Source organism: Chionomys nivalis, chromosome 14, assembly GCF_950005125.1.
Source record: "Chionomys nivalis chromosome 14, mChiNiv1.1, whole genome shotgun sequence".
NCBI classification, from domain to species: domain Eukaryota; kingdom Metazoa; phylum Chordata; class Mammalia; order Rodentia; family Cricetidae; genus Chionomys; species Chionomys nivalis.
The window spans coordinates 70480004-70507649 of record NC_080099.1 but is presented as its reverse complement, the minus strand read 5'-3'; the positions used below and the strand labels follow the sequence as shown (position 1 = coordinate 70507649).

Below are 27646 nucleotides of genomic sequence, written 5' to 3'. Positions count from 1 at the left end.
TCACTTCCTTGGTTAGTATTACCCCAAGATACTTTATGCTATTTATTTATGGCTATCGTGAAAGGTGATGTTTCTCTGATTTCCCTCTCCTCTTCTTTATCCTTTGTGTATAGGAGGGCTACTGATTTTTTTGAGTTGATCTTGTATCTTGCCACATCACAGAAGGTATTTATCAGCTGTAGGTGTTCTCTGGTAGAGTTTTTGGAATCAATTATGTACACTATCATATCATCTGCAAATAACGAAAGTTTGACTTCTTCCTTTCCAATTCGAGTCCCCTTGATCCCTTATGTTGCCTTATTGCTATTGCTAGAACTTTAGGCACTATATTGGAGATATATGGAGAGAGTGGACAGCCTTGTCTTGATGTGGGAGTGTCATATATCTGTTGCTTTCATTGGTTAATTAATAAAGAAACTGCTTGGCCTGATAGGTTAGAACATAGGTGAGTGGAGTAAACAGAACAGAATGCTGGGAAAAAGGGAAGTGAGCTCAGATGCCATGCCTCTCTCCTCTCCAGGGCAGATGCCATGCTGCTGCTCTCCAGGGCAGACACAATGAAGCTCTGACCCAAGAAAAACGTAGGCTAGAATCTCCCTGGTAAGTCACCATCTCATGGTGCTACACACATTAATAGAAATGGGCCAAGCAGTGTTTATATGAATACAGTTTGTGTGTTGTTATTTTGGGGCATAAGCTAGCCAGGCAACCAGGAGCCGGGCGGCAGGAACACAGCCCACAGCTCCTTCTACATTGTCTTGTTCCTGATTTAAGTGGAATGGCTTTGGATTTCTCTCCATTTAATTTGATGTTAGCTGTGGGCTTGCTGTATATTGCTTTTATTATATTTAGGTATGCTTTTTGTATCCCTAATCTCTCCAAGACCTTTATCATAAAGGGGTGTTGAATTTTTTAAATGCTTTTCACCATATACTAAAATGATCATATGGCTTTTTCTTTCAGTTTCTTTATATAATGGATTACATTGATAGATTTTTGTATGTTGAACCAACCCTGCCTCTCTGGGATGAAGCCTACTTGATCATAATGTATAATTTTTTGGATGTGTTCTTGGATTTGGTTTGCCAGTATTTTATTGAGAATTTTTGCATTGATGTTTATGAGTGAGATTGGTCTGTAATTCTCTTTCTTGGTTGAGTCTTTGTGTGGTTTGGTATCAGGGTAACTGTAGCTTCATAAAAAGAGTTTGGCAATGACTCTTCTGTTTCTATTATGTGGAACACATTAAGGAGTATTAGCTCTTCTTGGAAGTTCTGGTAGAATTCTGCATTAAAACCATCTGGTCCTGGACTTTCTTTTGGTTGGGAGGTTTTTTATGACAGCTTCTATTTCCTCACTACTTATAGGTCTATTTAAATTGTTCTCCTGGTCTTGATTTAATTTTGGTATCTGGTACTTATCTAAAAAATGTCCATTTCTTTTACATTCTACAATTTTGTGGCATACAGGCTTTTGTAGTAAGGCCTAATGATTCTCTGAATTTCCTCAGTGTCTGTTGTTATGTCCCCCTTTTCATTTCTGATTTTGTTAATTTGCATGTTCTCTCTCTGCCTTTTGATTAGTTTGGATAGGGGTTTGTCAATCTTGTTGATTTTCTCAAAAAATCAGCTCTTTGTTTTGTTGATTCTTTGGATTGTTTTCTGTGTTTCTATTTTGTTGATTTCAGCTCTCATTTTGATTATTTCCAGTTTTCTACTCCTCCTGGGTGCATCTGCTTCTTTTTTTCTAGAGCTTTCGGGTGTGCTGTTAAGTTTCCAATGTGAGCTTTCTCTGTTTTCTTTATGCAGGCACTTAGTTCTATGAATTTTCCTCTGTGGTTTTGGAACCTGTCCTGGAACTAGCTCTTGTAGACCAGGCTGGTCTCGAACTCACAGAGATCCGCCTGCCTCTGCCTCCCGAGTGCTGGGATTAAAGGCGTGCGCCACCACTGCCCAGGGATTTATCACATTTTTATTACACACAGGAACAGAGAGAAAGAACAGGAAGTGGGGTGAAGTTATAAACCTTCAAAGCCCACCCCCAGTGAATGTCTTCCTTCAGCAAGCCTGCATCTCCTAACAGTTCCACCTGCCAACAGCACGGCCAGCTGAGGTACCAAGTACATGAGCCTATGAGGGACAGTTCTTGTTCAGACCACCACAGGTCAGGCTGCTGTGGGCATCAGGACTCAGGGGCTTTTCTCAAGTCTTTCCAAAGCCCACCACAGCCATGGAACTCAGTGCTCATTTCACTTTTGAAAGCACATAGGGTATTGATGAGCGCAAGGTTGTCACATCTCCTAGCCCAGAATCGCCACCTTACTTCAGTATTTTAGTTTTATCACTTGGTTGTTTTGTGTATGTAAATTTCCTTTTGTCTTTTGTCCTTGGCAGAGGGTCTCACTAGTAGCCCTGATTGGCCTGGAGCTACTGTGTAGACCATGCTGCCCTCTTAATTGTAGTGATTCTCTTGTCTTTATCTCTCAAAGGCTAGAGTTACAAAATTCCTTCTTTATGGAGGGTGAAGAAAAGCAAAGTTGGATGTAGTGGATGGTGTGATCCAAGCATTTGCGTAGAGAAGCAGGAGAATCAGGAATTCAAGGTCATTCTCAGCTACAGAGCTAATTTTACTCCGCTGACTCACATCTTAAAAAGTAGAATGAACCAACAGAAAAGCAGAGAGTATTAAACGTAATTGTGGTGCATAGATAAGAGGGTAGAGTGAAGTGCTGGGAAGCATTTCACATGTGATACATCTCCAGCATAGTTGTTCAGAAAAGTTAGGAGTTGAGCCTAGGACCCAATACATGCCAGACAAGCACTCTACCAACTGGCCACAACCTTTGCAAAAGTTGTTTTTGATGTGTTTATATTTAGGGCTATTATTTATTATATATTGTGTGTGTATGTATGTATGCATGCATGTAGGTTGGGAGGCACCACATGTATAAGTTAGAGAGCAACTTATAGGACTTAAATATGGAGTCACCATCTCAAAGATTAGTATTCCAGGGTCTGGAGTGATGGTTCAGGGTTAGGACTTGTACTGCTTTTCCAGAAGATGCAGTTTTAGTCCCCAGCACCCATATCAGGGGATCACAACCATCAGTAACTGTACACATTCACACAGGCACACTAAAAAAGAAATTAAAGAAAAAGAAAAAAGAAGAGAAACGGACTCATTTCCTAGAGGTGAACTTTCTTTGCTCTTTACCTCCTGGGTTGAAAGAGCCGAGTTCCTTTGCAAATGCACCTGAGAATACAGGTTTCACTCCCCCACCCTCACTGTCCTCCAGCATATAACATCCCAGAGGCCAGGTGTTTCCCACAGGACAGAACTCCCCAGCTCTAAATCTCTGACTACCATGCCAAAGCTTGAGGGGTTGCCCTGCAGGAGGACACTTTGGAGCTCAGACTCTGCACTCCCTGCAAGCCCAGTGGGGGAGAGCAGAGTGGGGAAATTTATTGTCATCTGCTTGTCAGAGGTGATTGTGAAAACCTATATTTTATTGATGTAGGAAATGACATGCTACATTTTTGGTTCTGATAGCTCATCATGCAAAGTAAATTTTATTTAAAAATATTGGGGGCCCAAGGATCTTTGGGGAATATGGAAAATGCTTTTCCATGAAGTCATTTGAATTAATTACAATTTTAAAATATTAGGCATAGTTTAAGTGCTAGGCAGAGTGTTTTGATGTACATGAATGTAGTTTTCATGGTTACCACAACCAAGTCAGTTAATGTGTAATCTTACAAATTACTTTTTAAAGCACTGTAAACGTAACAGCCAAATATGACTCCGGGACTCAGGGGCTCAGACAGGTTTGCTGCACGTTTAAGGCCAGCCTGAACTGTATATAGCACCAGCCTTGTCAGGGATACATAGCAAGAGCCTGTCTCAAAAAATCCAAAGAAAAGCAACAACAACAACAACAACAAAAAAAAAACCCAAGCCAAACCAAAAATAAAAACAAGACCCCAAAGAACAAAAACAAAATAAAAATCAGGGCTGGCAGGATAGCTCAGTGGAGAAAAAGAGCTGGAAATCTTATGCCTGCATTCCATCCCTAGAACTCCACATGAAAGGAGAAAATGGGCTCCTTAGAGCGGTCCTTGGGACACTCTGTGGTGCGGATTTGCATCTGTGTTCACACATTTTTTATACACACATTATCATCATACACACACACACACACAAATAATGAATAAACAGAAATAAAAAAATAAATCACTCCTGTGGAGGTTAGAAAGAAAATGGCCCCCAAAGGGAGTGGCACTGTTAGATGCGGCCTTGTTGGAGTGGGTGTGAGCTTGTTGGTGGAAGTGTGTCACTGTGGGGGTGGGTTCTGAGGTCTCCTTTCCTCATGCTACTCAGAGTGTTCGGTCTACTTCCTGTTGCCTGTGCTTTGAAAACACAACTTCAAAAAATAAATAAGGGGAGAATTATACCTTCAGACTATGATGGAAAGGACCAAATCCTGTTTTAATATGGGGCCGAGAGCATGTTTGTGTGTTTTCACAGGAGAATGAAGCTTAGTGCCTTCCTGAGCATCTCATCTGGTGTCATCTTGTCCAGCCCTGATGACTCAGTAGCTACGGAGGCCTTCCCAGAGGAGTTGGAGTGAGACTGCTGAGCCTGTGCTCCTGACCCTCTGATGTCATCATGCTGCAGTCTAAGAAGGGAATGAGCTTGTGATGGTTGATGATTCCTGCTTTCCTGATAGACCTGCTACAAAAATTTCCAGATCTTAGTGAGTCCTGTTTACTTTGGAGCCAGACCAACAATGCTGACTGAGTGTCTGGTTGTGTATCTACACCATATCTTGGGGCCACAGAAGTTAACTTTGCCAGTATGGTGTTCAATCTGCTGTTGAAATAAAGGACTGGAGAACTGGGACCTCAGAAATTTCTCCACTGGGTGAAAGAGACTTTTAGAGCAAGGGAGCTCTATTATGGAGGCAATGCGTGACTGAAGCCCTCTGCAGAAAGTGAGGAGAAATGGTGTAAAAGTTTTTGCTGCTACTCAGAGACTGGGACAGTTTGAACTTATCTTTGAAAGTTGGAAGCAGCAATGCATTTGGACTACAAGAGAGGAAAAAGACTCATAAATCACCCATCACAGAAACCTTTCTTGTCTTTTGATTAGAAAGGATTTAAGAGAATTGAGATTGACAAACCGTGTGTTTATTATTTTCATACTAGAATTATGGTATTGACCTGGTAATGTTTGCAACACTTTGATTTACTATAAGTATATTATTGGTTAGAAAAATTTGACATGATGCTGTTCTTAGATTTAGTATATTTAATATGACTAGTTTGGATTTGATGCAGCTAAAAATTATTAAGGATATCCTAGGCAAATTTTAAAAAGATCATCCCATCTCAGGCATCCTCTAATCCTTTATCAGTAGCTATTATGGCCATGGGAGCACATGTCACAAAACATTGTCTTCTTGCTTATGATTAGCTAGTTGTTTGTGAACACTCTTGATGAAAATTTGTCTCAGAGTGCCTAGCTGCACACCCTCCCTTAACCCCCCCCCAATGACAGATGAGATCTGTTTCCCTACAGGCATTCTAAGACAGGACATGCACGGCAGAATGTATGTACTGATGGCAGGTAAGTGTAGTATGGAGCTGCGGGCCTGCTTTTCGTCCTGCCCGGCTCCTGCACGGCTAGCTTTACACCAGAAATAATTACACGGAAACTGTATTCTTTTAAGCACTGCCTGGCCCATTATATCTAGCCTCTTCTTGGCTAATTCTCACATATTAATTTAGCCCATTTCTAATCATCTGTGTAGCACCCCAAGGTGCGCTTACCGGGAAGATTCTAGCCTACGTCCATCCTGGGTCAGAACTTCATCGCATCTGCTCTGGAGAGAAGAGCATGGCGTCTGTCTCTCAGAGGAGCTGCCCTGCATCTGAGCTCACTTCCTCTTCCTCCCAGCATTCTATTCTGTCTACTCCACCCACCTATGTTTTAACCTATGAGGGCCAAGCAGTTTCTTTATTACTTAACCAATGAAATCAACAGATTGATATATGACACTCCCACATCAAGTAAGTCTGGAATATGGAAGAAGATGGCCTAAGACAGGCACAGTTGTCTGTCCTATAGCAGAAGCACAGGCTTTTATAAATAAATTAAAAAGGGAGGAATATGTAGGAGCCCACAGAAGTGGGTCTGCTCCACCTTGACTGGAGGTCAGAGAGTTCAGGCCTACTCTTGCTCCTTCAAGGCTATTGACAAGAGGTTTGATTTAGTGTGGCCACTAATAAGATATCTTGACTTAGGGTGTGATTACTTGGTGTTTTGGGTATTAAGATGGCCCACAGAGATGGATATATTCCACCATGAACAAAAGTCAGCATTCAGACACATTCCAGCTCCTTCAAGGAGGTTTGACCCAGGGAGTGGCTGCCTACAGGACACTTGGCCTAAGGTGTGGTTGCTGCATGTCCTGCCCAAACAAACAGAATACTTAACAGTATAGTTGCCTGGTGCTTCAGGTATTGAAGAGGTAATTGCCTTATTTGTTCTTTTTGTCATATTAAAGCAGTCTTTTGCCTTCATCCCCTTTTTATGGATTGGGGTATATAAGCATATAAAAAATAAACACTGGCAAATTCAGTATTCCATGAGGTTGCCCTCCCAATTCTATTCTGTGTCTCTGTCTTTTTCTTTCATATCTCTGTTTAGTCTACTTAGCATTTACTTGGTGTTTCTAATCCATGCATCCTACCCTGGAATGTGTAAACCTCGTCAAGGCTGGACCCTGACTCTGTGGCACACATTTGCATCCGTACTCACATGTTCTTTGTACACATTATCATCATACACACACACAAATAATGAATAAACAGAATTAAAAAATAAATCACTCCTGTGGAGGTTAGAAAGAAAATACCCCCCAAAGGGAGTGGCACTATTAGATGCGGCCTTGTTGGAGTGGGTGTGGGCTTGTTGGAGGAGGTGTGTCACTGTGGGCTGGGCTCTGAGGTCTCCTTTCTTCATGCTACTCCGAGTGTTCAGTCTACTTCCCGTCTGCATAGCAATATCTAGCAGTTCCTTGTCTAGCCCCACATCTGCCTGCACACCAGCTCGTCCCACCATGATGATAATGGACTAAACCTCTGAAACTATAAGCAAGTCCCAATTAAATGCTTTTCTTTTTTAAGAGTTGCTATGGTTATCGTGTCTCTTCACAGTGATTGAAACCCTAAGACAACTCTCAAAACAAACAAAACAACTTCTTTGAATGAACAAAACAAACCCAAGACTTGGAAGGCCTATCAAATCCATTTGTCTCCTTTTTAATTGAAGGGGACAGTAGCCAGGACTAGAACCAGGAGCCTTGATCTTCTCTGGGTGTGACTTCTGAGACCTGCCTAAACACAGAGAGACTTCTCTGTCAGCAGCCGTGACTCCTACAGGCTGTGAGGAATAGCTTTGTTGGCTCTAGGTCAGCCAGGCAGACTAGCACACGGATCTGAAGTAGCAAATCATGATGAAGCAGTCACTAGAGCAAAACGCAAATCCTACAAATGGACCAGACTCGAGCCTAATGGAGAAACCCATGCCTCCCTGGTCCAAGATGCCTATACCTCTCATTATGATGCTGGTAGAAAGAAAACCAGAGTCCACCATGCCCACATCTTTTGCAAGGCCCCTCTTGAGTTCTCTGTGCTTGCAGATATCAAAGCTAAAGTCTCTGATTTCCTCCAGCCATTTCCTCACTCCAGGTACTCCCACAGGCCCTGGAGTGTTCCCAGAGGCCCCTAGGAATTAGGTCTCCATCCTCATCCCAGTACAGCACTTGTAGGGAGTTTAACAGGCTTGCACTTCATGGTTTGAAGAGGCCTCTTTTCCCGCTGCTGTTGCTAGGGCTGCTGCTGCCTCCAAGGCTGCTGTCTGGAAGAGGACAGTTTAAACAGGTCTTATCACTGTGTATTCAATCAAGGTTTATGAGGGCTGATAAAGATGTCACCAAAGCTCCACGTGTTCACCGAAACTCTATTCCCTGATGGGATAAAATGCAAACGTGTCTGTTTTCATTTTGTTTTAAACAGAAAATTTTGGAATAAACACATTTTGTTAACTATGGCGCATGCAGACAAGCCATCAGTGTGAGTGCAGCATAGGCTAGGTCGGCCTGCAGCTCTGACGATAGCACTTTAGGCCTTTGGCCTCACAAGCCTCACAGCCCTATCTTCAACATCATGAGTGATCACAATCACTTGTTTAATATCAGCAACCCTGCCCTTGGCATAGGTGCAGCAATACAACATTGTGTGCTTTTAATTTTGTTTCCTTTTATGTAATTGAATCATTAGAACAAAAGCACATTTGCTTTCAATTTTAATTTTAATAAGAGTCTTGTAACTAAGTATGTTTGATATATTACCTCTTCTGTTAGAAAAAATGTTTCCTTTATGAAACTGTCTTTGTGTGTATACAATTAGAACTGCAACAAAGCTAACAGGGTCATGACAAAAGGCCCTGAGCCCAGGACCTTTGTATCCTGTAAGCAGCCATGTGTTTGCTTATCTGGAGGCCTGTGGTGGTCTGCACCTTCCACATGGCAAAGTGTCTCAGTGGCTATGGAACATAGTTCTGTTGTTAGGCCAAGGCACAGTTGCAGAAAACAGGACAAGAAGCCTTGTAGTGTTACAAGATTTTCTCCCAGTTTTCAGTTGAAAATGCTCAATGGCTTGACAGCTATTTTATGCCTTCTGATAACTAAGTAGAGAAATCAGCATTACAGTGGGCTACCCAGTCTCTACCAGTGTGGTGAGGCATCTTGACCATATCTGAGTCCTTGATCATCAAATTTAAGTTTTAGGAAATCAAATTACCTGTCCATTCCATGCTATTCAGTTGCACTTAATGGCTTTCCTTCAATGTGTGAACACACCTCTTCTCCACATGGGCAGGCTCCGTGTAGATAACTGTGAACACACTTCTTCTCCACACGGACAGGCTCCGTATACATAACTGTGAACACACCTCTTCTCCACAGGGACAGGCTCCATATAGATAATTTTTCCTCATTCTGTCCAGCCCAGCAGGGAAGAGGAACCACTATGACAGCAGAAAAGGTGGAGGTGGTGACTTGGGGAGGGGAGGGCCAGCCTGAGAGCTTTCAATAAGAAAACTGACAGCAGCATTCAGGGTCAGACCCCAGGGAAGAGCTTCATACAGGGGAGGATATGATGGCCAAATGCTACCAGGTCCTTGGATGAAATAAACTCGCACCCAGGTGGTTCTCCCCAGAATTGGACACTGGGATGGAAGTAGAGATAGTTTACCAGGGCAGGGGTTCTGAGAGCATTGGTAAGACAGTGGAGAAGAGGAGGTAGCTAACTGTGGATGTGCTTTTGAGGCAACTGGTGCCCCACATTGGCTGGAAAGTGCTCAGGAAGACAAGAACTGCTTCCGAGCTGTGTCCTTGAAGCTGAGGAAGTTGAGGTATTTGTCATAATTCAGTCATTAAAACACATTAAAATTGAGTCAGCAAGATGGTTCAGTGGTTAGAGATGCTTGCTGTCACGTCTGTCAACAGAACTTGAACCTTCAGGCTGAACACCACACAAACTTAGGAGTTTAAGACCAGCATGGGCGGCACAATTATTGAATAAAAAACATTTATTTATTTATTTTATTATTTTTACATTTTAGTCTTTGTGTTTGTCTTTGTGTGGTATGTGCATGTGAATGTAAGTGCTGACAGAGTCCAGGAGAGGGCATCAGATGCCTGTGAACCACTGGCTGTGGATGCTGGGAATCTGTGGAAGAGTGGTACATGTTCTTAACCACCCAGCTACCTCCAATGCCACATCACTAACATTTCTGAGAACATTTTGATAAGACCACCATGTGCACTGAAGTTTCTCATTAGAAAGTAATCCTCAAGAGTTGGAGTCTAAGTATCAAAGTTCTAGGAATGCCTTACTCAACTTGTCTACTCTTTTTATATATGAAAAGAACAGTAAAAACAAACAAGCAAAACCAAAACTTTCCATATAAGTCTAAATGTACTTGGAAAGCTACAAACCAAAAGTTAGATGAGGACCTTGGATTGTGGCACGGTGGAGAGCACTCACTAGGCACACACACAGAGCTTCGGATTGGAGCCACACCAGCCAGGTGTGCTGACACCAGCATTCGGGAGGAAGAGGAACGAAGATCAGAAGTTCATCAGATCCTATTTCAAAAAACAACAATACAAAAAAAATCTTGGGAGCTGGAGAGACGGCTCATTGGTTAGGAGCACTACCAGAGGCCTCAGCTCCGGAATGGTGGCTCACGTTCCTCGAGACGTTGTACCCCCTTCTGGTCGTTGTAGACACTAGACACGCATATGGATTTGTGCAGGTACATTGTACGTAAAATTATCATGATTTCTGCATGAGTGGAAAGCATTGCACTCTTAGTGCTTTGAGGAGACGGTGTTTCCCCATGTGGACCCACAGCAGAGGGATTCGCGTCTGATCCTGCCATGTCCTCCACAAGAGAGCTGGTGGACTTTCCTTGTTTCGTTTTGTTCTCCTTGTTCACCCCATCCTCACTTCTAGTATTGTGTTTACATATACAGATAAGTATTTCTTCGTGTCTTCTCCAGCTTCTGCTTTTTCAAAAACTTGGTCTAAATTAATCCTTTGATAAACAGAAATTGCTAATTTCAATGTAATTGAGTTTGGTTTTTTTTTTTTTTTTTTTTTTAAAATCCGCTTTAAGAAACTCCCTGTTTGGTTCTGTTTCTATATCAACACCTTAGCCTTTGCAGAGGTGGAGCTCTGAAGTCCCTTTCTGTTCCCCTGGTCAGTCTGCCTGTTCGTAAATACACTACCATGGCATTTTATTGTTACTAAGGTGAGTCTCCTTTCTTGGGTTTTATAAAGCCCATTTGTTGTTCCTGCTTGCATATAAATCTTAGAACAATCTTGTCTGACTCATTGGAAAGAATTGTTGAACTTCACTTTGGACATTCTTTGAATTAACAGATTCTTTATGTAACTACTTCTTAAACATTCTATATTTTTGTTGCTATTGTGAGGAGTACCCTGGCTTTTAAAGTGTGTTTACTAGATGATTGTGGTTGCTCTGGGGCAGAGACAGTCACACTTGCTCTTATGACAGGTTAGACTGAGTTTGCAGCCACTGGAGTTCTCTACTCTCTGCTCCTCCTTCTTCTGTCCCCCCTCCCTATCCTTCCTCTCTCCTCCCTTCTTCCTTTACTCTTTTTCTTCCTCCTCCCTCATCTTCCTCCTTCTTCTGTAAGTCCTCCTTCTCAATCAACCCTTTAATGAAGGTCAAATCCATTCTTGGTTGGTGGGGCTTATAAAAACATACCTTAAGACTTAGCTCAAGGACCTATTTCTTCATTCCTCCTATGGAAAAATTATATTAATTTTATAAGTTGTTCTTTTATTCTGTGACTTCACTGAGAAGTTTATTGGTTTTTTTTTTGTTTTTAGTGGTTTACTTGACTGTGCTACTTTTTCTACAAAGATGATCACATGGTCTGCAAAAGTACAATGTTTTTTATCTTTAACTCTTACCTTTCTTCTTTTTATTATTGCATATTCATGGTGTGTATGGTGTGTATGTGGGGTAGCTGCATCACAGTGTGTATATGAAGATCAGAGAGAGCTCTGTGGAGTCCATTCTCCCCTCCGACCCTTGTGTTTCTGACACTGGCGGAGGATGGCTCTGCACACGATCCTCTCGCCTTTGCCTTCCACTCAAAGCTTCTCTTCTAGGCGGAATGGCTTTAGAGGCTCTGACATGTTGCCTTCGCAAAGTTAGAACATTTCCTTCACTTCTTTCTCGGAATTTCTTCATCATTTGAGGGGATGATGTAACCTTCTTTTCTAATAATGAGTTGAATTAGTTGGTGTAAGGATCACATATTGAACCAGGCTTGCTTTCTGAGATAAATCTTATTTGATCAGGATTCAGTTATTGTTTTGAAAATTTTACATCTACATCCATGAGTAAAAGTGGCCTGTAATTTTCTTTTCTTATCATGTCCTTATCTGATTTCAGCATCGAGATTACACAGGTCTCATAAAATGAACTCAGTGACTTTGTTTTTCAAGCTCTCCTACACAGCTCAAGCTGGCCTTGAATTCATAATCATTCAGCCTGATCCCTTCAGTGATGGGATTTTAGCATGACCCTCCTCTTTTCTATTATCAGGGAAAACTTGAATAAGAATTAATTATGAAAATATTCTTTTAAAATTTGGTAGACTAAATCAACCAAATTCAAGTCTTTTTACTTAGATTTTTTATGATTATCTTTTAAATCTCTTCAGTGTTTATCAACTTATTCAAATTTTTACTTGTACTGATTTTATATTTCTTTCCTAGAAAGTTATCCATTTCATTTTGCCAATAAAATGTATTAGGGTAGAGCCACTAATGATCTTATGATTATTTTCTAATCTATTATATCTATATGTATATATTATAAACTATATGTTATCTATATTATATTTATATTATTACTTTGGGATCTATATTTTGTTCAATTCAGTATTTCCCCTTTTTTCCTTCATCAATCTTGCAAAAAACATGCAAGTCTTTAAAGAAAATGCCCTAGACGAGGCTGTGTCCTGATGAAGCTGAGTGTCTCTGTCTGGCTGCCAGCAGTCAGAAACCCATGGAGACGGATGGTGAGCACGATTCTCTCTGAGAAGTGCACGGTGGCAGAAGGACCTGCTGATGCTTTGTGAAGAGCGGAAGGGTTGTGTGGGCTCAGTCAGTGGCAGGAACGACAAGCAGGGTTTTCCCAAGAGACAAGTTGGAAGTCCTGACCCACGGCAAAGTGTGCCTGTTATTGAATCAGGGCCATTCTTGTTGTAGACCGCAGAGGGTGGAGAGAGGAAGCGGTTTGTTGGCGGCTGCACGGGGACGCAGTGAGAAGGCTTTTCTGGGCTGACAGACAGGGCTGTGCCTTGGTGCTTCTGACCCCAAAGAGCTCACACCATCTGAAAGCTTTTCAATCTTTCTAAAGAAGATGATGTCTGCCAATGCGTTGTGAGAAAGCTCTTAAAGAAGGCTAGAAGCTGAGGACCAAAGTCCCCAAGATTCCGTGACTCCGCTCCAGGTGTCCTGGAACACAAATGCTCTAAAGAAACACCCTGAGAAAAATGATGAGGAGGCTAAAGAACATGACAAAATAAAATAAAGTAAAATAAAGCCCTAATAAATTTGCTTGAAAATATGAATTTCCTTCTAACTTTTTTTTTTTTCTTCTCGAGACAAGGTTTTTCTGCACAGCTCTGGCTGTCCTGGGACTCACTCTGTAGAACAAGCTGTCCCGGAGCTCACAGAGATCCACTTCCCTCTGCCTCCCAAGAGCTGGGATTAAAGGTGTGTGTCACCACCGCTGGGCTTAACATTTTTCTTAAATGATACACTAATTTGGCTATGTAGCACTTCATTAGTAATTCATCTTAAATATCTTTCAGTTTTCTTTGTAAAACATATTCTTATTACTATTGTTATTGTTTGTGGGTGGTGCTTGTTTGAGTGTGGATGAGGGTGCAAAGGAGGTTTGTGTGCAGCTAGAAATCGACTTTTGAGAGCTGGTTCTCCTTTCCGTGATTCATGTATGGAAGTCAGAAAGCAATTTCCAGGGGTCTGTTCTTTTCTTCCAACCTCTGGGTCCCAGGGATTCAGACTTAGGGGCAAGTGCCTTTTCCTGCTGAGTCATCTTGCCATCCTTAAAATTTTTTTTAAAAAATGTTATTTAGTCTTCCAATATTGTGTTATACACTTTCGTATATTTTTAAATAACTATAACTATTTTTATTTTTAGTTTCTGAATTCATTATTTCATAATTGGAGAGAGAATTTGTTGAATTTATTTATTGTCTGAGAAAATGATCTTTGTAAATGTCTCACATATTCTTGAAAAGATTGCATTCTTATGTTAGGTGAACACAGAGTTCTGTGTAGTGGCATTTCATTTGTATTTCAATAAATAAAGCTTGCCTGAAGATCAGAAAAGTAAAACAGCCACACATCTTTAATCCCAGCAGCCACACTAGCTTGCCATAAAAACCAGGTGGAAATAGTGCACACCATTAATATCAGAACTAGGAGGGGGCAGCTCTCAGTCTCAGTCTCATCCTGAGATTCCTGGAGGCAGGATCGCCCTTTCAGACTGAGGTAAAGATAAGAGCCAGTGGCTGGCTGCTTTGCTTTTCTGACCTTCAGGTTGAGCTCAATGTCTGTTCCTGGGTTTTTATTAATCATGCTACATTTGGCACCAAACTTTTGGGGTACAAATTCACAGAAAAAGCCATTTGTCTGAGGCTTTTTAACCACCAGCACAGGCCAGAGCTGGACCCAAACCTACCACCTGGGTTCGGGACTAGCGCTCCCGACTCCCATCTGCCCTGGCTGAGTTTTGTTTTAGATACTATATGTACTGCATTGTCTTTGAATTGTTTGAATGCTGAGAAAGTAGCAACAGCTGCTAAAAGACATTTGGTTTTAAATGCTGCTGGATTAATTCAACTTAAATATTTTGAAAATGCCTTAACTTCAAAGTTTAAGTCAAAAAATATGGAGAAGTTTTGCTTTTATTTCCACACAAAATGAGAAGCTGTGGATTCATTCTGGACTAATAAAAATCAGGTTAGATCAAGTAAGGCCTCCTGAAAAATCTTTTTATTAAATTGATATTTATTGAGCTCTACATTTTCCTCTGCTCCCCTCTCTGCCTCTCCCATCCCCTTCACCCCTCCCCCAGGGTCCCCATGTTCCCAATTTACTAAGGAGATCTTGTCTTTTTTTACTTCCCATGTAGATTAGATCTATGTAAGTCTCTCTTAGTGTCCTCATTGTTGTCTAAGTTCTCTGGGATTGTGGTTTGTAGGCTGGCTTTCTTTGCTTTATGTTTAAAAATCACCTATGAGTGAGTACGTGTGATAATTGTCTTTCTGTGTCTGGGTTACCTCACTCAAAATGATGTTTCCTAGCTCCATTCATTTTCCTGCAAAACTCAAGCTGTCGTTATTTTTTTCTGCTATGTTGTACTCCATTGTGTAAATGTACCACATTTTCCTTATCCATTCTTTGGTCAAGGGGCATTTAGGTTGTTTCCAGGTTCTGGCTATGACAAAGATGCTATGAACATAGTTGAGCACATGTCCTTGTGGCACAATTGAACACCCTTTAGAGATATACCCAAAAGTGGTATTACTGGGTCTTGAAGAAGGTTGTTTCGTAATTTTCTGAGAAATCACCACACTGACTTCCAAAGGGGCTGTACCAGCTTGTATTCCCACCAGCAATGCAGGATTGTTCCCTTTTCCTCACAACCTCTCCAGCATAAGTTGTCATTAGTGTTTTTGATTTTGGCCATTCTTACAGGTGTAAGATGGAATCTCAGAGTTGTTTTGATCTGCATTTCTCTGATGTCTAAGGATGTTGAACAGAAATTGCCACACTGACATCCAAAGGGGTTGTACCATCTTGAATTCCCACCAGCAATGCAAAAGTGTTCCCTTTTCCCCACAACCTCTCTAGCATAAGTTGTCATCAGTGTTTTTGATCTTGGCCATTCTTACAGATGTAAGATGGAATCTCAGAGTTGTTTTGATTTGCATTTCTCTGATGACTAAGGATGTTGAACATTTCCTTAAGTGTCTTTCAGCCATTTTAGATTCCTCTGTTGAGAGTTCTCTGTTTAGGTCTGTACTCCATTTTTTTTTGTTGGATTATGTGATCTTTTGGTATCCAATTTCTTGAGTTCTTTGTATATTTTGGAGATCAGACATCTGATGTGAAGTGAAGATCTTTCCTCATTCTGTAGGCTGTCATTTTGTCTTGTTGACCGTGTCCTTTGCTTTACAGACGCTTTTCAGTTTCAGGAGGTCCCATTTATTAATTGCTGCTCTCAGTATCTGTACTACTGGGGTTGTATTTAAAAAGTGGTTTCCCTGTGCCAATGGGTTCAAGTGTACTACCCACTTCCTCTTCTATAAGGTTCAGTGTGGTTGGCTTTATGTTGAGGTCTTTGACTCATTTGGAATTTGAGTTTTGTGCATGGTGATAGATATGGGTCTATTTTCATTCTTCCACATGTTGATATCCAGTTATGTCAGCACCACTTGTTAAATATGCTTTCTTTTTTCCATTTGATTTTTTTTTTTTGCTTCTTTATCAAAAATCAGGTGTTTGAAGATGTGTGGATTGATATCCGGGTCTTCGATCTGGTTCCATTCGTCCTCCTGTCTGTTCCTATGCCAGTACCAGGCTGTTTTCATTACTGTAGCTCTGTAGTAGGGTCTGAAGTCAGGGATTGTGATGCCTCCAGAAGTTCTTTTATTGTACGGGATTGTTTTGGCTATTCGGGGTTTTGTTTTTCCAAATGAAGTTGAGTACCATTCTTTCGAGGTCTTTAAAGAATTTTGCTGGGATTTTTATGGGCACTGAAAAATTTTGGTTCTGTGGCTGGGTCATGACTGCCGACCCAGAATTCTCCTGTTCTTTTTTTTTTTTTTTTTTTTTGAGACAGGGTTTTTCTGCAACTTTGCAGCCTGTCCTGGAACTCACTCTGTACACCAGGCTGGCCTCAAACTCACAGAGTTCCTCCTGTCCCTGCCTCCCGAGTGCTGGGATAAAAGACATGTGCCACCAAACCAAATATCCGGCAAACTATTCTTATAACTTAAATTAATCCATATTTTTATTGATCTGCATTCTACCATGTGGCTTTTAGCTGTGTGTCCTACTCATTCTGCATCTAGCTGGCTTCTCCCTCTGGACTAACAACTCTGCCCTTCTTCTGCCCAGCATTCTATCTGCCCCCCATATCCTGCCTAGATATTGGCTGTTTAGCTTGTTATTAAGCCAGTCATAGTGACACAACTTTGCACAGAGTAAAAGAATATTCCACAACAGATGCTGATCCTTATGATAAATAAGTAAATAATGACAAATTGGGAAAACGTTAAAAATTGGTAATCCACAAAGGCTATATTAGTGGCAAATTTTGTATGTTTTTCAAGCACACATGCACACACACACACACCACATGTGTGCATATATAGCTCACCCTCATTTGTTGCCAAGAAATCAAAATAAATATAAAACATTATATCTGGAGCCCTCATCTGCAGTATGACTGAGACCAACAACCAGAGCTGCCGGTGTCAGGACATTGTTGCCCAATGCTTTATTAACCTTGAATTTTCTTAACGCTAACGAGAAAGGGACAACAGCAACAGAGAGACATTGGATAATAGAAAAATCTTCTAAGTTAAATCAACCAGTTTATTTCAAGGATGTGCTCACAATAGAAACCAGGAGATGTGCTACGTTGGGGAAAGGGTTTTGCTCTTGTTTCCACAGGAGAAGAAAAATTATAGATACCACCAAAATTAATAAAGATTCATTTGAAAAGGTGAAACATATTGAAACAGAGAAATGACAGTTCATCCACAACAGTGACAACCATACAGGTGGTAAGGAAACCTCATAAGGGTGGGGCAGGGTTCTGTTCTTGTCTGTGCAGGTAAATACTCCTCTTCAAAAATTCAAGAGACCCTGGATATTTGGATACTGACAGAAGGAAAATTAACTAGGCACTAAGGATCATCGAGAAAAAGAAATCCAATTTATGAGATCAGGTAACTGTGATATATATATGTATGTATATATATATTTATGAATATATAGAGCTGGTTTTGGAGTTGGACAATGGTTCTGTCCTTCTCTAAATCCAAACATGTTGTTAAAAGAAAAATTCAGAGTTTCTGTCTCATGTCAAGAGCCATATGATATGGGATAGAAAGAAAAAAGAGTTAAAAAATATTTTCTTCATATCTATTTTTGTCTCTATCATACCTTTCATTGAAAATATTTGTCTGTATATGTTTATATAAATAATGTTTAAGATTTCTATGATGAACAATAGATTTTCCTACAGAGTCTTTTCCTGCAGTAATCTTTGAAGTTTCCAGGAATAAGATGGGGCTCTACAGCAACCACTCCACCTAATTGAGATGACATCGTGATGTAGACAACCCTAATATAAGACAGCTGCTGAAACAGTGTACCTTCTCATATTCTGGCCAGTACTCCAAATGAGAACTTTGAAAAACAAACAAACAAAACAAAAACTTATTGACTGCTCATAAATCGTTTGCAACTATACTAGACAGTATTTTTGGAACTTAACCACCACTTAATTTTTGCAGGATCCCATTAAGAAAACTTTGCTCCCATGACAGCAGAAGCAATTCTAGAAGACGATGCTCCCTATCCTCAAAAAAGTTTGTCCATAGGGTTGGAAACACTGTTTAGGGGTTGTTGTACTAGATAGAAGGTTCGGGTGAAAACTATGTTTGTTCAAAAAAAGAGTGGGATAGTAATAGTGGGTAATAGAGTGAATACTTGTGAGCTATTATTTATAGATAATTTACATTGGTATAGTTTTGTATATTGATACAAGTTCAAATTATATTTGTTACTTTTGTTTACATTATTTGTACGTATATACAAACTTATTTTGTCAGATTTTTTATATGCATGTTTCAACCTCAGTTTAGGACATTTTGTATATTGATACAACTTTTAGAGTATATTTTATATTATTATAGTCAATAGTTGTTCATGTTTGTTGTACATTCAGTTAGATCAATTAGGTTCTTTAGATACATAGAGGTTGTATTCTGTCTAGATAGGTATTCTTCAACCACTTCAAGGATCTGAGGAACATGGTATTTAAATAATTTAGGGTTCTGTTGACATGAGATATGATTGCTTCTGACAGCACCAATCTATTCCCAAGAAAATGTTGAGCATTCTCCACTTGGAGCTTGTTTTCTTCTTGACAAAACTGGCCTTTGGGCAAGGAACTGACAGTGCCTCAACCACTGACAAGTTACATAGTATCTGGAAATGGATAGCAGACCGTCAAATCTTGCCAAGACAAGGTAAAATGGTCTTGAAAAATTTTCTGACTTTGAAAATGGTCTTTCAATTACACTAAGCCTTAACCAAAGCTGGTTGCTTCAATGTTGCAAAATGAGACTTTGGGTGTTTGCTCAGGTAGCTAATTGTCTACATCATATATTGCTCGCTTTGGAAGCTGCTTGATTGTACTTCCTGCCTGCTCATGTAATATTATCTCTCTTCTCATGCCTTTGATGGAGTTGAAGATTAGATAGTCCTAGTTACTGTACTCTTATGATCTAGCCAAGCCATTTCCTATACAAGGATAGAATGTTTATTAAAACATTTAGCATATGTTCCTTTCTTAATATTGTTTATGCTAATTGTAATTCTAATCTTATACTTGATATCTGTTCCTAGTGTATATTGTTTTGTATTGGGTTTGGAACTCTCTTACTTAAACAAAAGGGGGAGGTGATGTGGGAGCTCCTTCAGCTCCTTCAGCCAATAGCCTTGCAGATACCAGCCCACTGGGGCATGGTCTCTTATACTTTAAAAAAGCAGCGGGAACCAGGCGCTCTCTCTTTTGGCTTCTAGCTCCTGTTTGGGATGTTGATCTGTAAATTTTCCCCTCAAATAAATAACCCTTTTTATTACCCATTCTTCTGAACTGGTGTGTGATTGTTTTATGGCTTCATAATTCTAGAGCAGAATTTAGTGCTTCTTGGTAGTCACATTTTTTTTTTTCCGGATGGGCTCTGTTTGCTGGTGGCAAGCAGAGGCACCATGGCTTCTTTAAGAGAGGTTTTCCTGACTCAGCATTGGCAGTGAAGGCTGCATGGCTTCTTTAGGGGAGTGCTTCCTATTTCATGATATTTGAAAGAACAGCTCTGGCCAAGTACTTAAATGGGGTCTTTGAGCAGCGTGTTACAAATTGCTTAATGGTGACATAGACCCACTGTGATGGTGGAGTTGGGGCTATGTGCATGGCTTTCAGAGGTAGTGAACATGCATGCCTCTGCCATGTTGGACAGGGTGGAGCTGACAGACAGGGCAGTTGAGTTGGTCCTAGCCATGTCCACTTTGCATTTAAAAAAATGCTCCTGGTCAGAAAATGATTACAGATACTCAGCAAAGACAGATTCAGATAAAAAAGACCTCTGAATGGGTCAAAATGGGTCACATCAATGGGTACATTGGATAAATGTACATAGGCTTGGGAGAGAGAGGAAAATGAGTATAGACAGTTATAATATAAAAGAGTATAGACAGTCATAGATTAAAGGAGTAAAATAATAAAATAAATATTAAACTTGTAGAAAAAGTAATAGAGTAAGAAAAACAGACCACATAAAGATGGAAAATATACAGAGTCTGGATTACATGTATTATTGTGTTTTCTTTGAAATTTTTTGACTGTAAATAAGTTAAGTACAGAAAGACATTTCATTGTACAGGCTGCTAAGCTAAATATAATATATATATATATATTATGAAATCAAGATACCTTTAAAATATATATATATATTAAAGGTATCTTGATTTCATAATTTGGGTCTAAGAATTTGATGCTTTGGAAAAGAGATTCTGCTTTTGTTTCTACAGAGGATAGAAAGCTGTGGATTCTTTACTGGATAATATGGTTTGATCAAACAAGACCCCCTGAAGCAGTGGCCCAGATGGTTCAACATCCCATGACAGCTTCAGGATTTCTAGCTGAGATGGACCTCCCATACAGGAGACCCCATGAAAGACCTGATTAACAGCACCCACAATCAACAGAAAGTAGTCTAGAGAACAATACCCAAATTCCCTAAATTATTGTTTATAAATGTTGTTTATATTTAAAGGGGGTATATTCTATAAGATGAATACTTCAGCCTACAGGCCCATAGTATCTGGCAGACTTTTCCATAAAGCAGGAAATTTGAAAGACTGTTTCGCCTGTATTGGCAGTTTGTCAGTCACTTTCTTCTGTATCCTGCAGAACGTCTGGCAGACATTTTTTATGAAGTAGGAACACTGAAGGACTGTGTCACCTTTATATAAGTTCAGTAATTATTTTTTTGTGGATCTTGCATGCCTAGTTCACACAGCATACCATCAAGCAGTCCAGGCAAGAGCAGTTTCCTGCCCAAATGGCTAACAAATTCCACAAGGAACTTCTTCAATGCCCATCATCTTCTTGAAGTAAATTGGTGCTGCCAGGAGCAGATGTGTCTCATTGTTAAGAAACGTCTAAGCTCTTAAAACATTTAAATACCATATTCTGTAAGCCTTTGAATGGTTTGAAGATGGATGCCCCAATGTTACAGAAGAACCTTAGGTGACTCTATCAATTCTAGAGTTTTGAAAGTTGCTTACAATGCACTTCCAGTTTACTTAGGTAATATTGTATCCTTCTGGGGTCTTTGAAGAGTTGAAGAAAGATAGTTATAGTTTTCCTTAGTTATAATAAAGGATAAATTAGATATAAAACTTTAGACTCACAAAGATAGAATAGATGATAGAGTATTTTCCTTAATTTGTCAAATGTAAGTGGACTAAATATTGTAATTATAATTATTGTTTGATGATTGTTTTGTATTCATAATTTTACTATATTAAAGTTAAAACCTTTTAATTAGACAGAAAAGGGGAATGGTGTGGGAAGTCCTGCTGTATATGTTGTTTTTATTGGTTAATGAATAAAGAAGCTACTTAGGCCTATGGCATCACAGAATAGAGCAAGGTGGGAATTCTAAGCAGAAATAGAGAAGGAAAGAAGGTGGAGTCAGAGAGATGCCATGTAACTGTTGAAGGAGACAGATACTTGAACTTTACCCAGTAAGTCACAGCCTTGTGGTGACACGCAAAATAATAAAAATGGGTTAATTTAAGATGTAAGAGTTAGTTAATAAGACGCCTAAGCTAATATGGCAAGCAGTGTTTTAATTAGCATATTTCTGTGTGAGTTGGCTGTGAACGAACAAGCAGCCTTTACCATCTATGCATCAGTATATACAAAACCGTCTAATTTGTTGTAACAAAATTTTGTTTCAAAGATTACATCTCTTAAAATTATACTTCTAATATCTGGAAATTTATTGGGTTCAATAAACCAATAAAGTAATTATTGGAGACTACTAGAGAAAAGAGTTGCTGAACTTATGCCATTGAATTCTAAAACATACGCATGTGTGTGTGCGTGTGGTGTGGGTGTGTGTGCGCGTGGTGTGCATGTATGCATGTGATTGTGTGTGAATGTTCTCAGGTGTGTGTGTTGAAGTTCCTTTTAGTCTCCTCTAAAGGAGATTTTGGCAATGGCTTTAAGTGACGGAGACATATGAGAGACGAAGGTAATTTAAGGATACAGTTCTATTGATTGACTTTTTGTTAGCAGAAGGTTTAGGTGTCATTGATATAGAAGTACTTGAATATTTCTCTTCTGTTAGTGGTGTATACTATATGTGGTATTGCTTTTCATAAAGATGATTTAAAATGGATCATATAGTCTGACCTCATCTCTAGATCGTCCCCTTCCTCCCTTCTCTCCATCCTTCACTGATCTCTTTTCTGCTTTTGTATCACAGACACAGAGACAGACAGACAGATAGACAGAACTATTTTATATATCCATATAAAATTCAGAGTATATATCCAAAAGTCCAGAATATACACAGGAATGTAGGATATATACCCAGAAATGGTGCACCTGGTCATATGATTGTTCAGTTTTTAGTCTTACTAAAATTTTAGTCTTACTGTTCAAATTTTAGTCTTACTGTTGCTGAGCATAGTGACTTATTAGATCAACACAATATTGATTTGCTCCACTGACAAGACAGAGGAGCATTCTCTCTTTAGAAAAACATTTATTGAGCTCTCTCTCTCTCTCTCTCTCTCGCTCTCTCTCTCTCTCTCTCTCTCTCTCTCTCTCTCTCTCTCTCTCTCTCTCTCTCTCCCTGAGAGACAGGGTTTCTTTGTGTAGCAGCCCTAGCTGTCCTGGAATTCACTCTGTAGACCAGGCTGCCTGCCTTTGCCTCTCAGGTGTTGGGATTAAAGGTGTGCACCACCACCGACCAGTAGTCTTGCAGTTTCTTATAAAGTAACACTGTGTTTAACAGGCAACCCAGCCGTCACTCATCTAAGTGGCCACCCAAGTGAAATAAAAGCTTATCTTCACATGATAAACTCGTATAAGAATGTTTATGATAGCTTGATTCATGATTAGCTCAAGCTGGAAATGACTCAGATGTCCCTAAATCTGGTCAATGGTTATCCAAACTGTGGTATATTCAATCTGAGGAACTCCCCGAGCAATAAAAGGGACGAACTTCTGACACCTGCAGGAAAAAAAATGAATGAACCTCAGATGCTTTATGATAGATGAAAAAAGTCAATCTCTAGAAGCTTCATGGGGTCAGGGGACCAAGCTCAGCAGGTAAGGACACTTACCACCAAACAAGAGGACTGAATGGATCCATGAGAATCACTCCTCTGATGTCCACATGCATGTCATAGCACATGGAAGTACACACACGCACACATGCACTCCTGCATTAGCACACTCAAACTCACACGCGTGCTCGCGCATGCGCGCACACACACAGCTGTGATTCCACTGAGTCAGCTGGTTTGAAACTAGACAAAAGAGTCACCTTCTCAAGATGATCCCTGGGAAATGCGAAGGGGAGGGGTTGGCTTGGAAACAGCAAGGGTCTTGACCCTAGAATATTTTGACAAGCTGAATTCAGGAAAAATAAATTAATGTGTGCCACAGGGTCAGCTGAGAAGCTGAGGAAGTATCGCCAGCCTTGGTGGCAGGAAGGGAGAGTGCTTGCAGACAACCAAGGCCTTGGGCCTCCAGGAAACCCTGCGGCTTGGCCTCTGCCCAACCCCTTCAGTGGTGGTATTAAATTGGGGGTGATGGTGGGGTGGGGGTTGGGAGGAGGCCCTTCTGCATCTGGTCTGTGCTGGAGGGCCCGGCATAGAAACCACGGTTCTATTTTGATGCAGAAAGAATGCTACTGTAGAACTGAACTCAGACTCATTCTGGAAAACTCTAAAACTTAACTCAGATACGAAGCTCTAATATCATACTTGATTGGAGAAAGAAGATTAAAGGCCAGGTTAATAATTATCATTTGAGTATTGGCCCTCGTCTCTTTTAATCTTGATAGAGGAAGGCCTGGAAACCATGAAATGAATGTGGAGCCAGCACTTGGCTGCTTTAGTTTGCTCATTTGGTCTAGAGTTCTAACACTGCACGGATTCACACCTGTCAAGCAGGGAAAGCTGCTAGATCTAAATTTAAGTTACCCCAGGGAACTTTCTATGCCCCAGCAGGCTCAGGCAGCTGCAGGCTGATCATACTGTAACCTAATGTTGACAGTGAAGCCAGGACGAGTCTGTCAGCAGTGAGGTCTGTGGTCTGGGTCTTCAGTAGAGACCAGGCCACAAAGAAGAGAAAGGAAACGCAGTGGGAGGGAGGCCTGAATTCTGTCCCTCCGAGGAATCGCCCACTGACCTGCAGAAAAGACCTTATATTTGACAAGGAAGTGCAGTCCTCATGCTAACCTTGTGAAACTAAGAAAAAAAAAATGATGCCCAACTAATTTTCAATTCCAATTTAGTCAGCGAGTCATCGGATGATGTAACACACTCTCATGGAAGGCAGTTAAAGTGACTAGAAGTTGAGGTGGTAACAGGGCTTAGTGTCTCAAGCCTGGAATCCCAGCACGTAGGAGTGATAGTTACCGAGAGTCTAGGCCAGCCTGGGCTACATATCAATAAACAAACCAGCAAACAAATATTCCTGCCCATTCTCTAAGACTCCACTGCCGCTCTTGTCTCTGGCTCAGTGGATAAACTTGGCAGGTTTTCTCTACACATCTGTGAGTCTCTCCTTCCCAGCTGCATCACCATTTGATACTGATTCAATCCTCAGCGGTACAAAAGCAATCTAACAAACAGACAAGCTACACATTGTGGTTCATGACTGCAATTCTAGTACTCGGGAGGCTGAGGCTGGAGAATCATGAGCTTGAGACAGCCCGGGGTTACAATTTAAGTTCTAGTCCACGTGTCAAGAAGATATTTGACTATAAATAAAAAAAAAGCAAAAGAAACCTAACAGAAAGAGCCCTAAGACTCAGTAACTCAGAAATCATTTCCCTAAGTAGCAGAGCTAAAATTCCAGCCCTAGGGTGCCAACATTGGTACACAAATAGCTTGCCTCACGTCCTCTCAGAAAAAGGAGCAGAGCTAGGGAGGGACAGAAGGTGGGGTAGGGAGGGACAGAGGGTGGGGTAGGGAGGGACAGAGGGTGGGGTAGGGAGGGACAGAAGGTGGGGTAGGGAGGGACAGACGGTGGGGTAGGGAGGGACAGAGGGTGGGGTAGGGAGGGACAGAAGGTGGGGTAGGGAGGGACAGAGGGTGGGGTAGGGAGGGACAGAGAGTGGGGTAGGGAGGGACAGAGGGTGGGGTAGGGAGGGACAGAAGGTGGGGTAGGGAGGGACAGAAGATGGGGGTTTTAGTGATGCCTAAAGGATGTCATCCACAATGTTAACTTTTCCAAAAGTATTTGAAAAAGAAAAAGTACAGAAGTTTGTACTAGTTCGCTTTTCTATTCTTTTTCCTCTGAATCCTGACCCCTTGTGTTCCATTGTGCCTTATGAAATACCTTGCCAACATTTCTTGGAAACGTTTATCAAGTGGCTATCTGTGGCAGAACCTTCCAGGTCTTGGGAATGACTGACTGCTTCCAGAAGGCTTTGGAAGGCAAGGCTGTCTGGTATTGGGGGAAGTTTTGTAGAGTAGAGGAGCCTTGGTGGGAAGTGTTTTCATTTTCAAGTTGCTTTTGCAACAGGCCCATCAGGTTGCCTAGAGTCTGAAAAGGTAAAATTAAAAGGCAGGTTTGGTGGCACATTGCTGTGACCCCAACAGGCACTTACTCAAGAGATAGAAGAATTAAGAGTTCAAGGTTAGTATGAGCTACATAGTGAGTCTGAGGCTGGTCTGGGTTACATAAGACCCTGTGTGAAAAAAAATATAAATAAATACAATGAAGACATCAGGCTCACCTGGAACAGCACGTTGTGATGCAACTAGCAGATTGTTCTAGTGGGTTCAGCGGCTCCCTCTCCTTATAACTTCACGCACTCCTTGTCATCTACAGGCGGCGGGGCAGTAAAAACACTGCTTTGATGCTCCAAGTGCCGAAGGGCTTTCATCAGAGTGGTGCTGAAGCCTGGGAAGAAGGCAACAGCTTCAGAAGACAGGGAAGGCATTTGGTCAAAGTCAGAGACCAAGAAGAGTAACTGGGTGCGAAGAGAAACCAGAGAAAGGTTGCAGGAGTGGGCCTTGTCCTGTACAAGGACAGTCCAGTCAGAAAGCCTCACTGAGCAGCCAGTCTGCCACACGCAAGATATGCTCCTAGAAGGTAGATAGGTTTCGAGCCTGGGTCAAGAAGAAAAGTTTAGATTGGGGGAAGGAAGAAACAGCATATCGTGTACCTCCATGAGACTCAATGCTGTAAGAACAAACTCCCGGCTGAACCGCAAGACCAGTGGGTACCGCTCCACTCGTCTGAGAAGCTATGGTGGTGTGGCTCTGTTTTCCGGCCAGCGCCACTCACAGCCTCTTACGGCATTAGTGAGGAAGAGCATGACAAGAAGGCAGGGGATTGTGACTGAGTTTGACTTCTTTGTCGTGGTAACTGACAATGTCCCCGGTGCAGACGGGTCTGATAAGACTGGAATACTGCTTCCAGTGTTGGCGTGAAGCCTTTCCCAAGTTTCGGAAGGACTCGACTTCCCGTAAGCCACATGTGCTGTGTGGGGATCTCATTGTGGCTCATGAAGAAATTGGCCTTTGTAACACCAAAAAATACGACTTTGGGGAACTGCTTCATAATTTACCACTGGCTGACAACTTCCGGCATCTCTACTCCAATACCACCTATGCTTATACTTTTGTACTTACATAATGAATGTTTGTCCAAGAATGTTGATTGGTGCTATGATAGTTTTTGGTTGTCACACTCTCTCTTACTTGAATTATGTGACAGCAAGATCTGTTCCAAAGCTTTGGTAGTAACCACTGTTCCGTCACCCTTTACCTGGCACTGGGACCCCCTCCTGAAGTACCTTTATGCCAGGGGAAAGTCTGGTGTCTTCTTATCTCATTTAGTATCCTTTAGGCCCAAAGCTTTTTAAAAATTGTTTTTATTGAGCTATACATTTTTGTTTACTCCCCTCTCTTCCTCCCCTCTCCCTTTCTACCCTCTATTGTGATCCCCACACTCCCAATTTACTCAGAGATCCTGTCTTTTCCTTCTTTCCATGTAGATCCATGTATGTCTCTCTTAGGGTTTGCTTTGTTGTCTAGGTTCTCTGGGATTGTGAACTGTCCATTGGTTTTTCTTTGCTTTATGTCTAAAAGCCACTTATGAGTGAGTAAATATGATATTTGTCTTTCTGTGTCTGAGTTACCTCACACAATACGGTGTTTTCTAGATCCATCCATTCACCTGCAAATTTCAAGATGTCACTATTTTTTACTCCATTGTGTAAATGTGCCACATCTTCTTTACCCATTCTTCAGTTGAGGGGCTTCTGGCTGGTTTCCAGGTTCTGGCTATTATGAATAATGCTGCTATGAACATAGTTGAGCACATGTCCTTGTAGTATGATTGAACATCTTTTGGGTATATACCTAAAAGTGGTATTGCTGGGACT

At 41.0% G+C, this 27646-nt stretch overlaps 1 pseudogene; it reads left to right on the top strand.

Annotated features, from left to right (window-relative positions):
* LOC130886553 (DNA-(apurinic or apyrimidinic site) endonuclease-like) overlaps positions 1-27108 on the top strand; it is a 38122-nt pseudogene extending 11014 nt beyond the window's left edge.
* Positions 27109-27646: the final 538 nt, after the last annotated feature.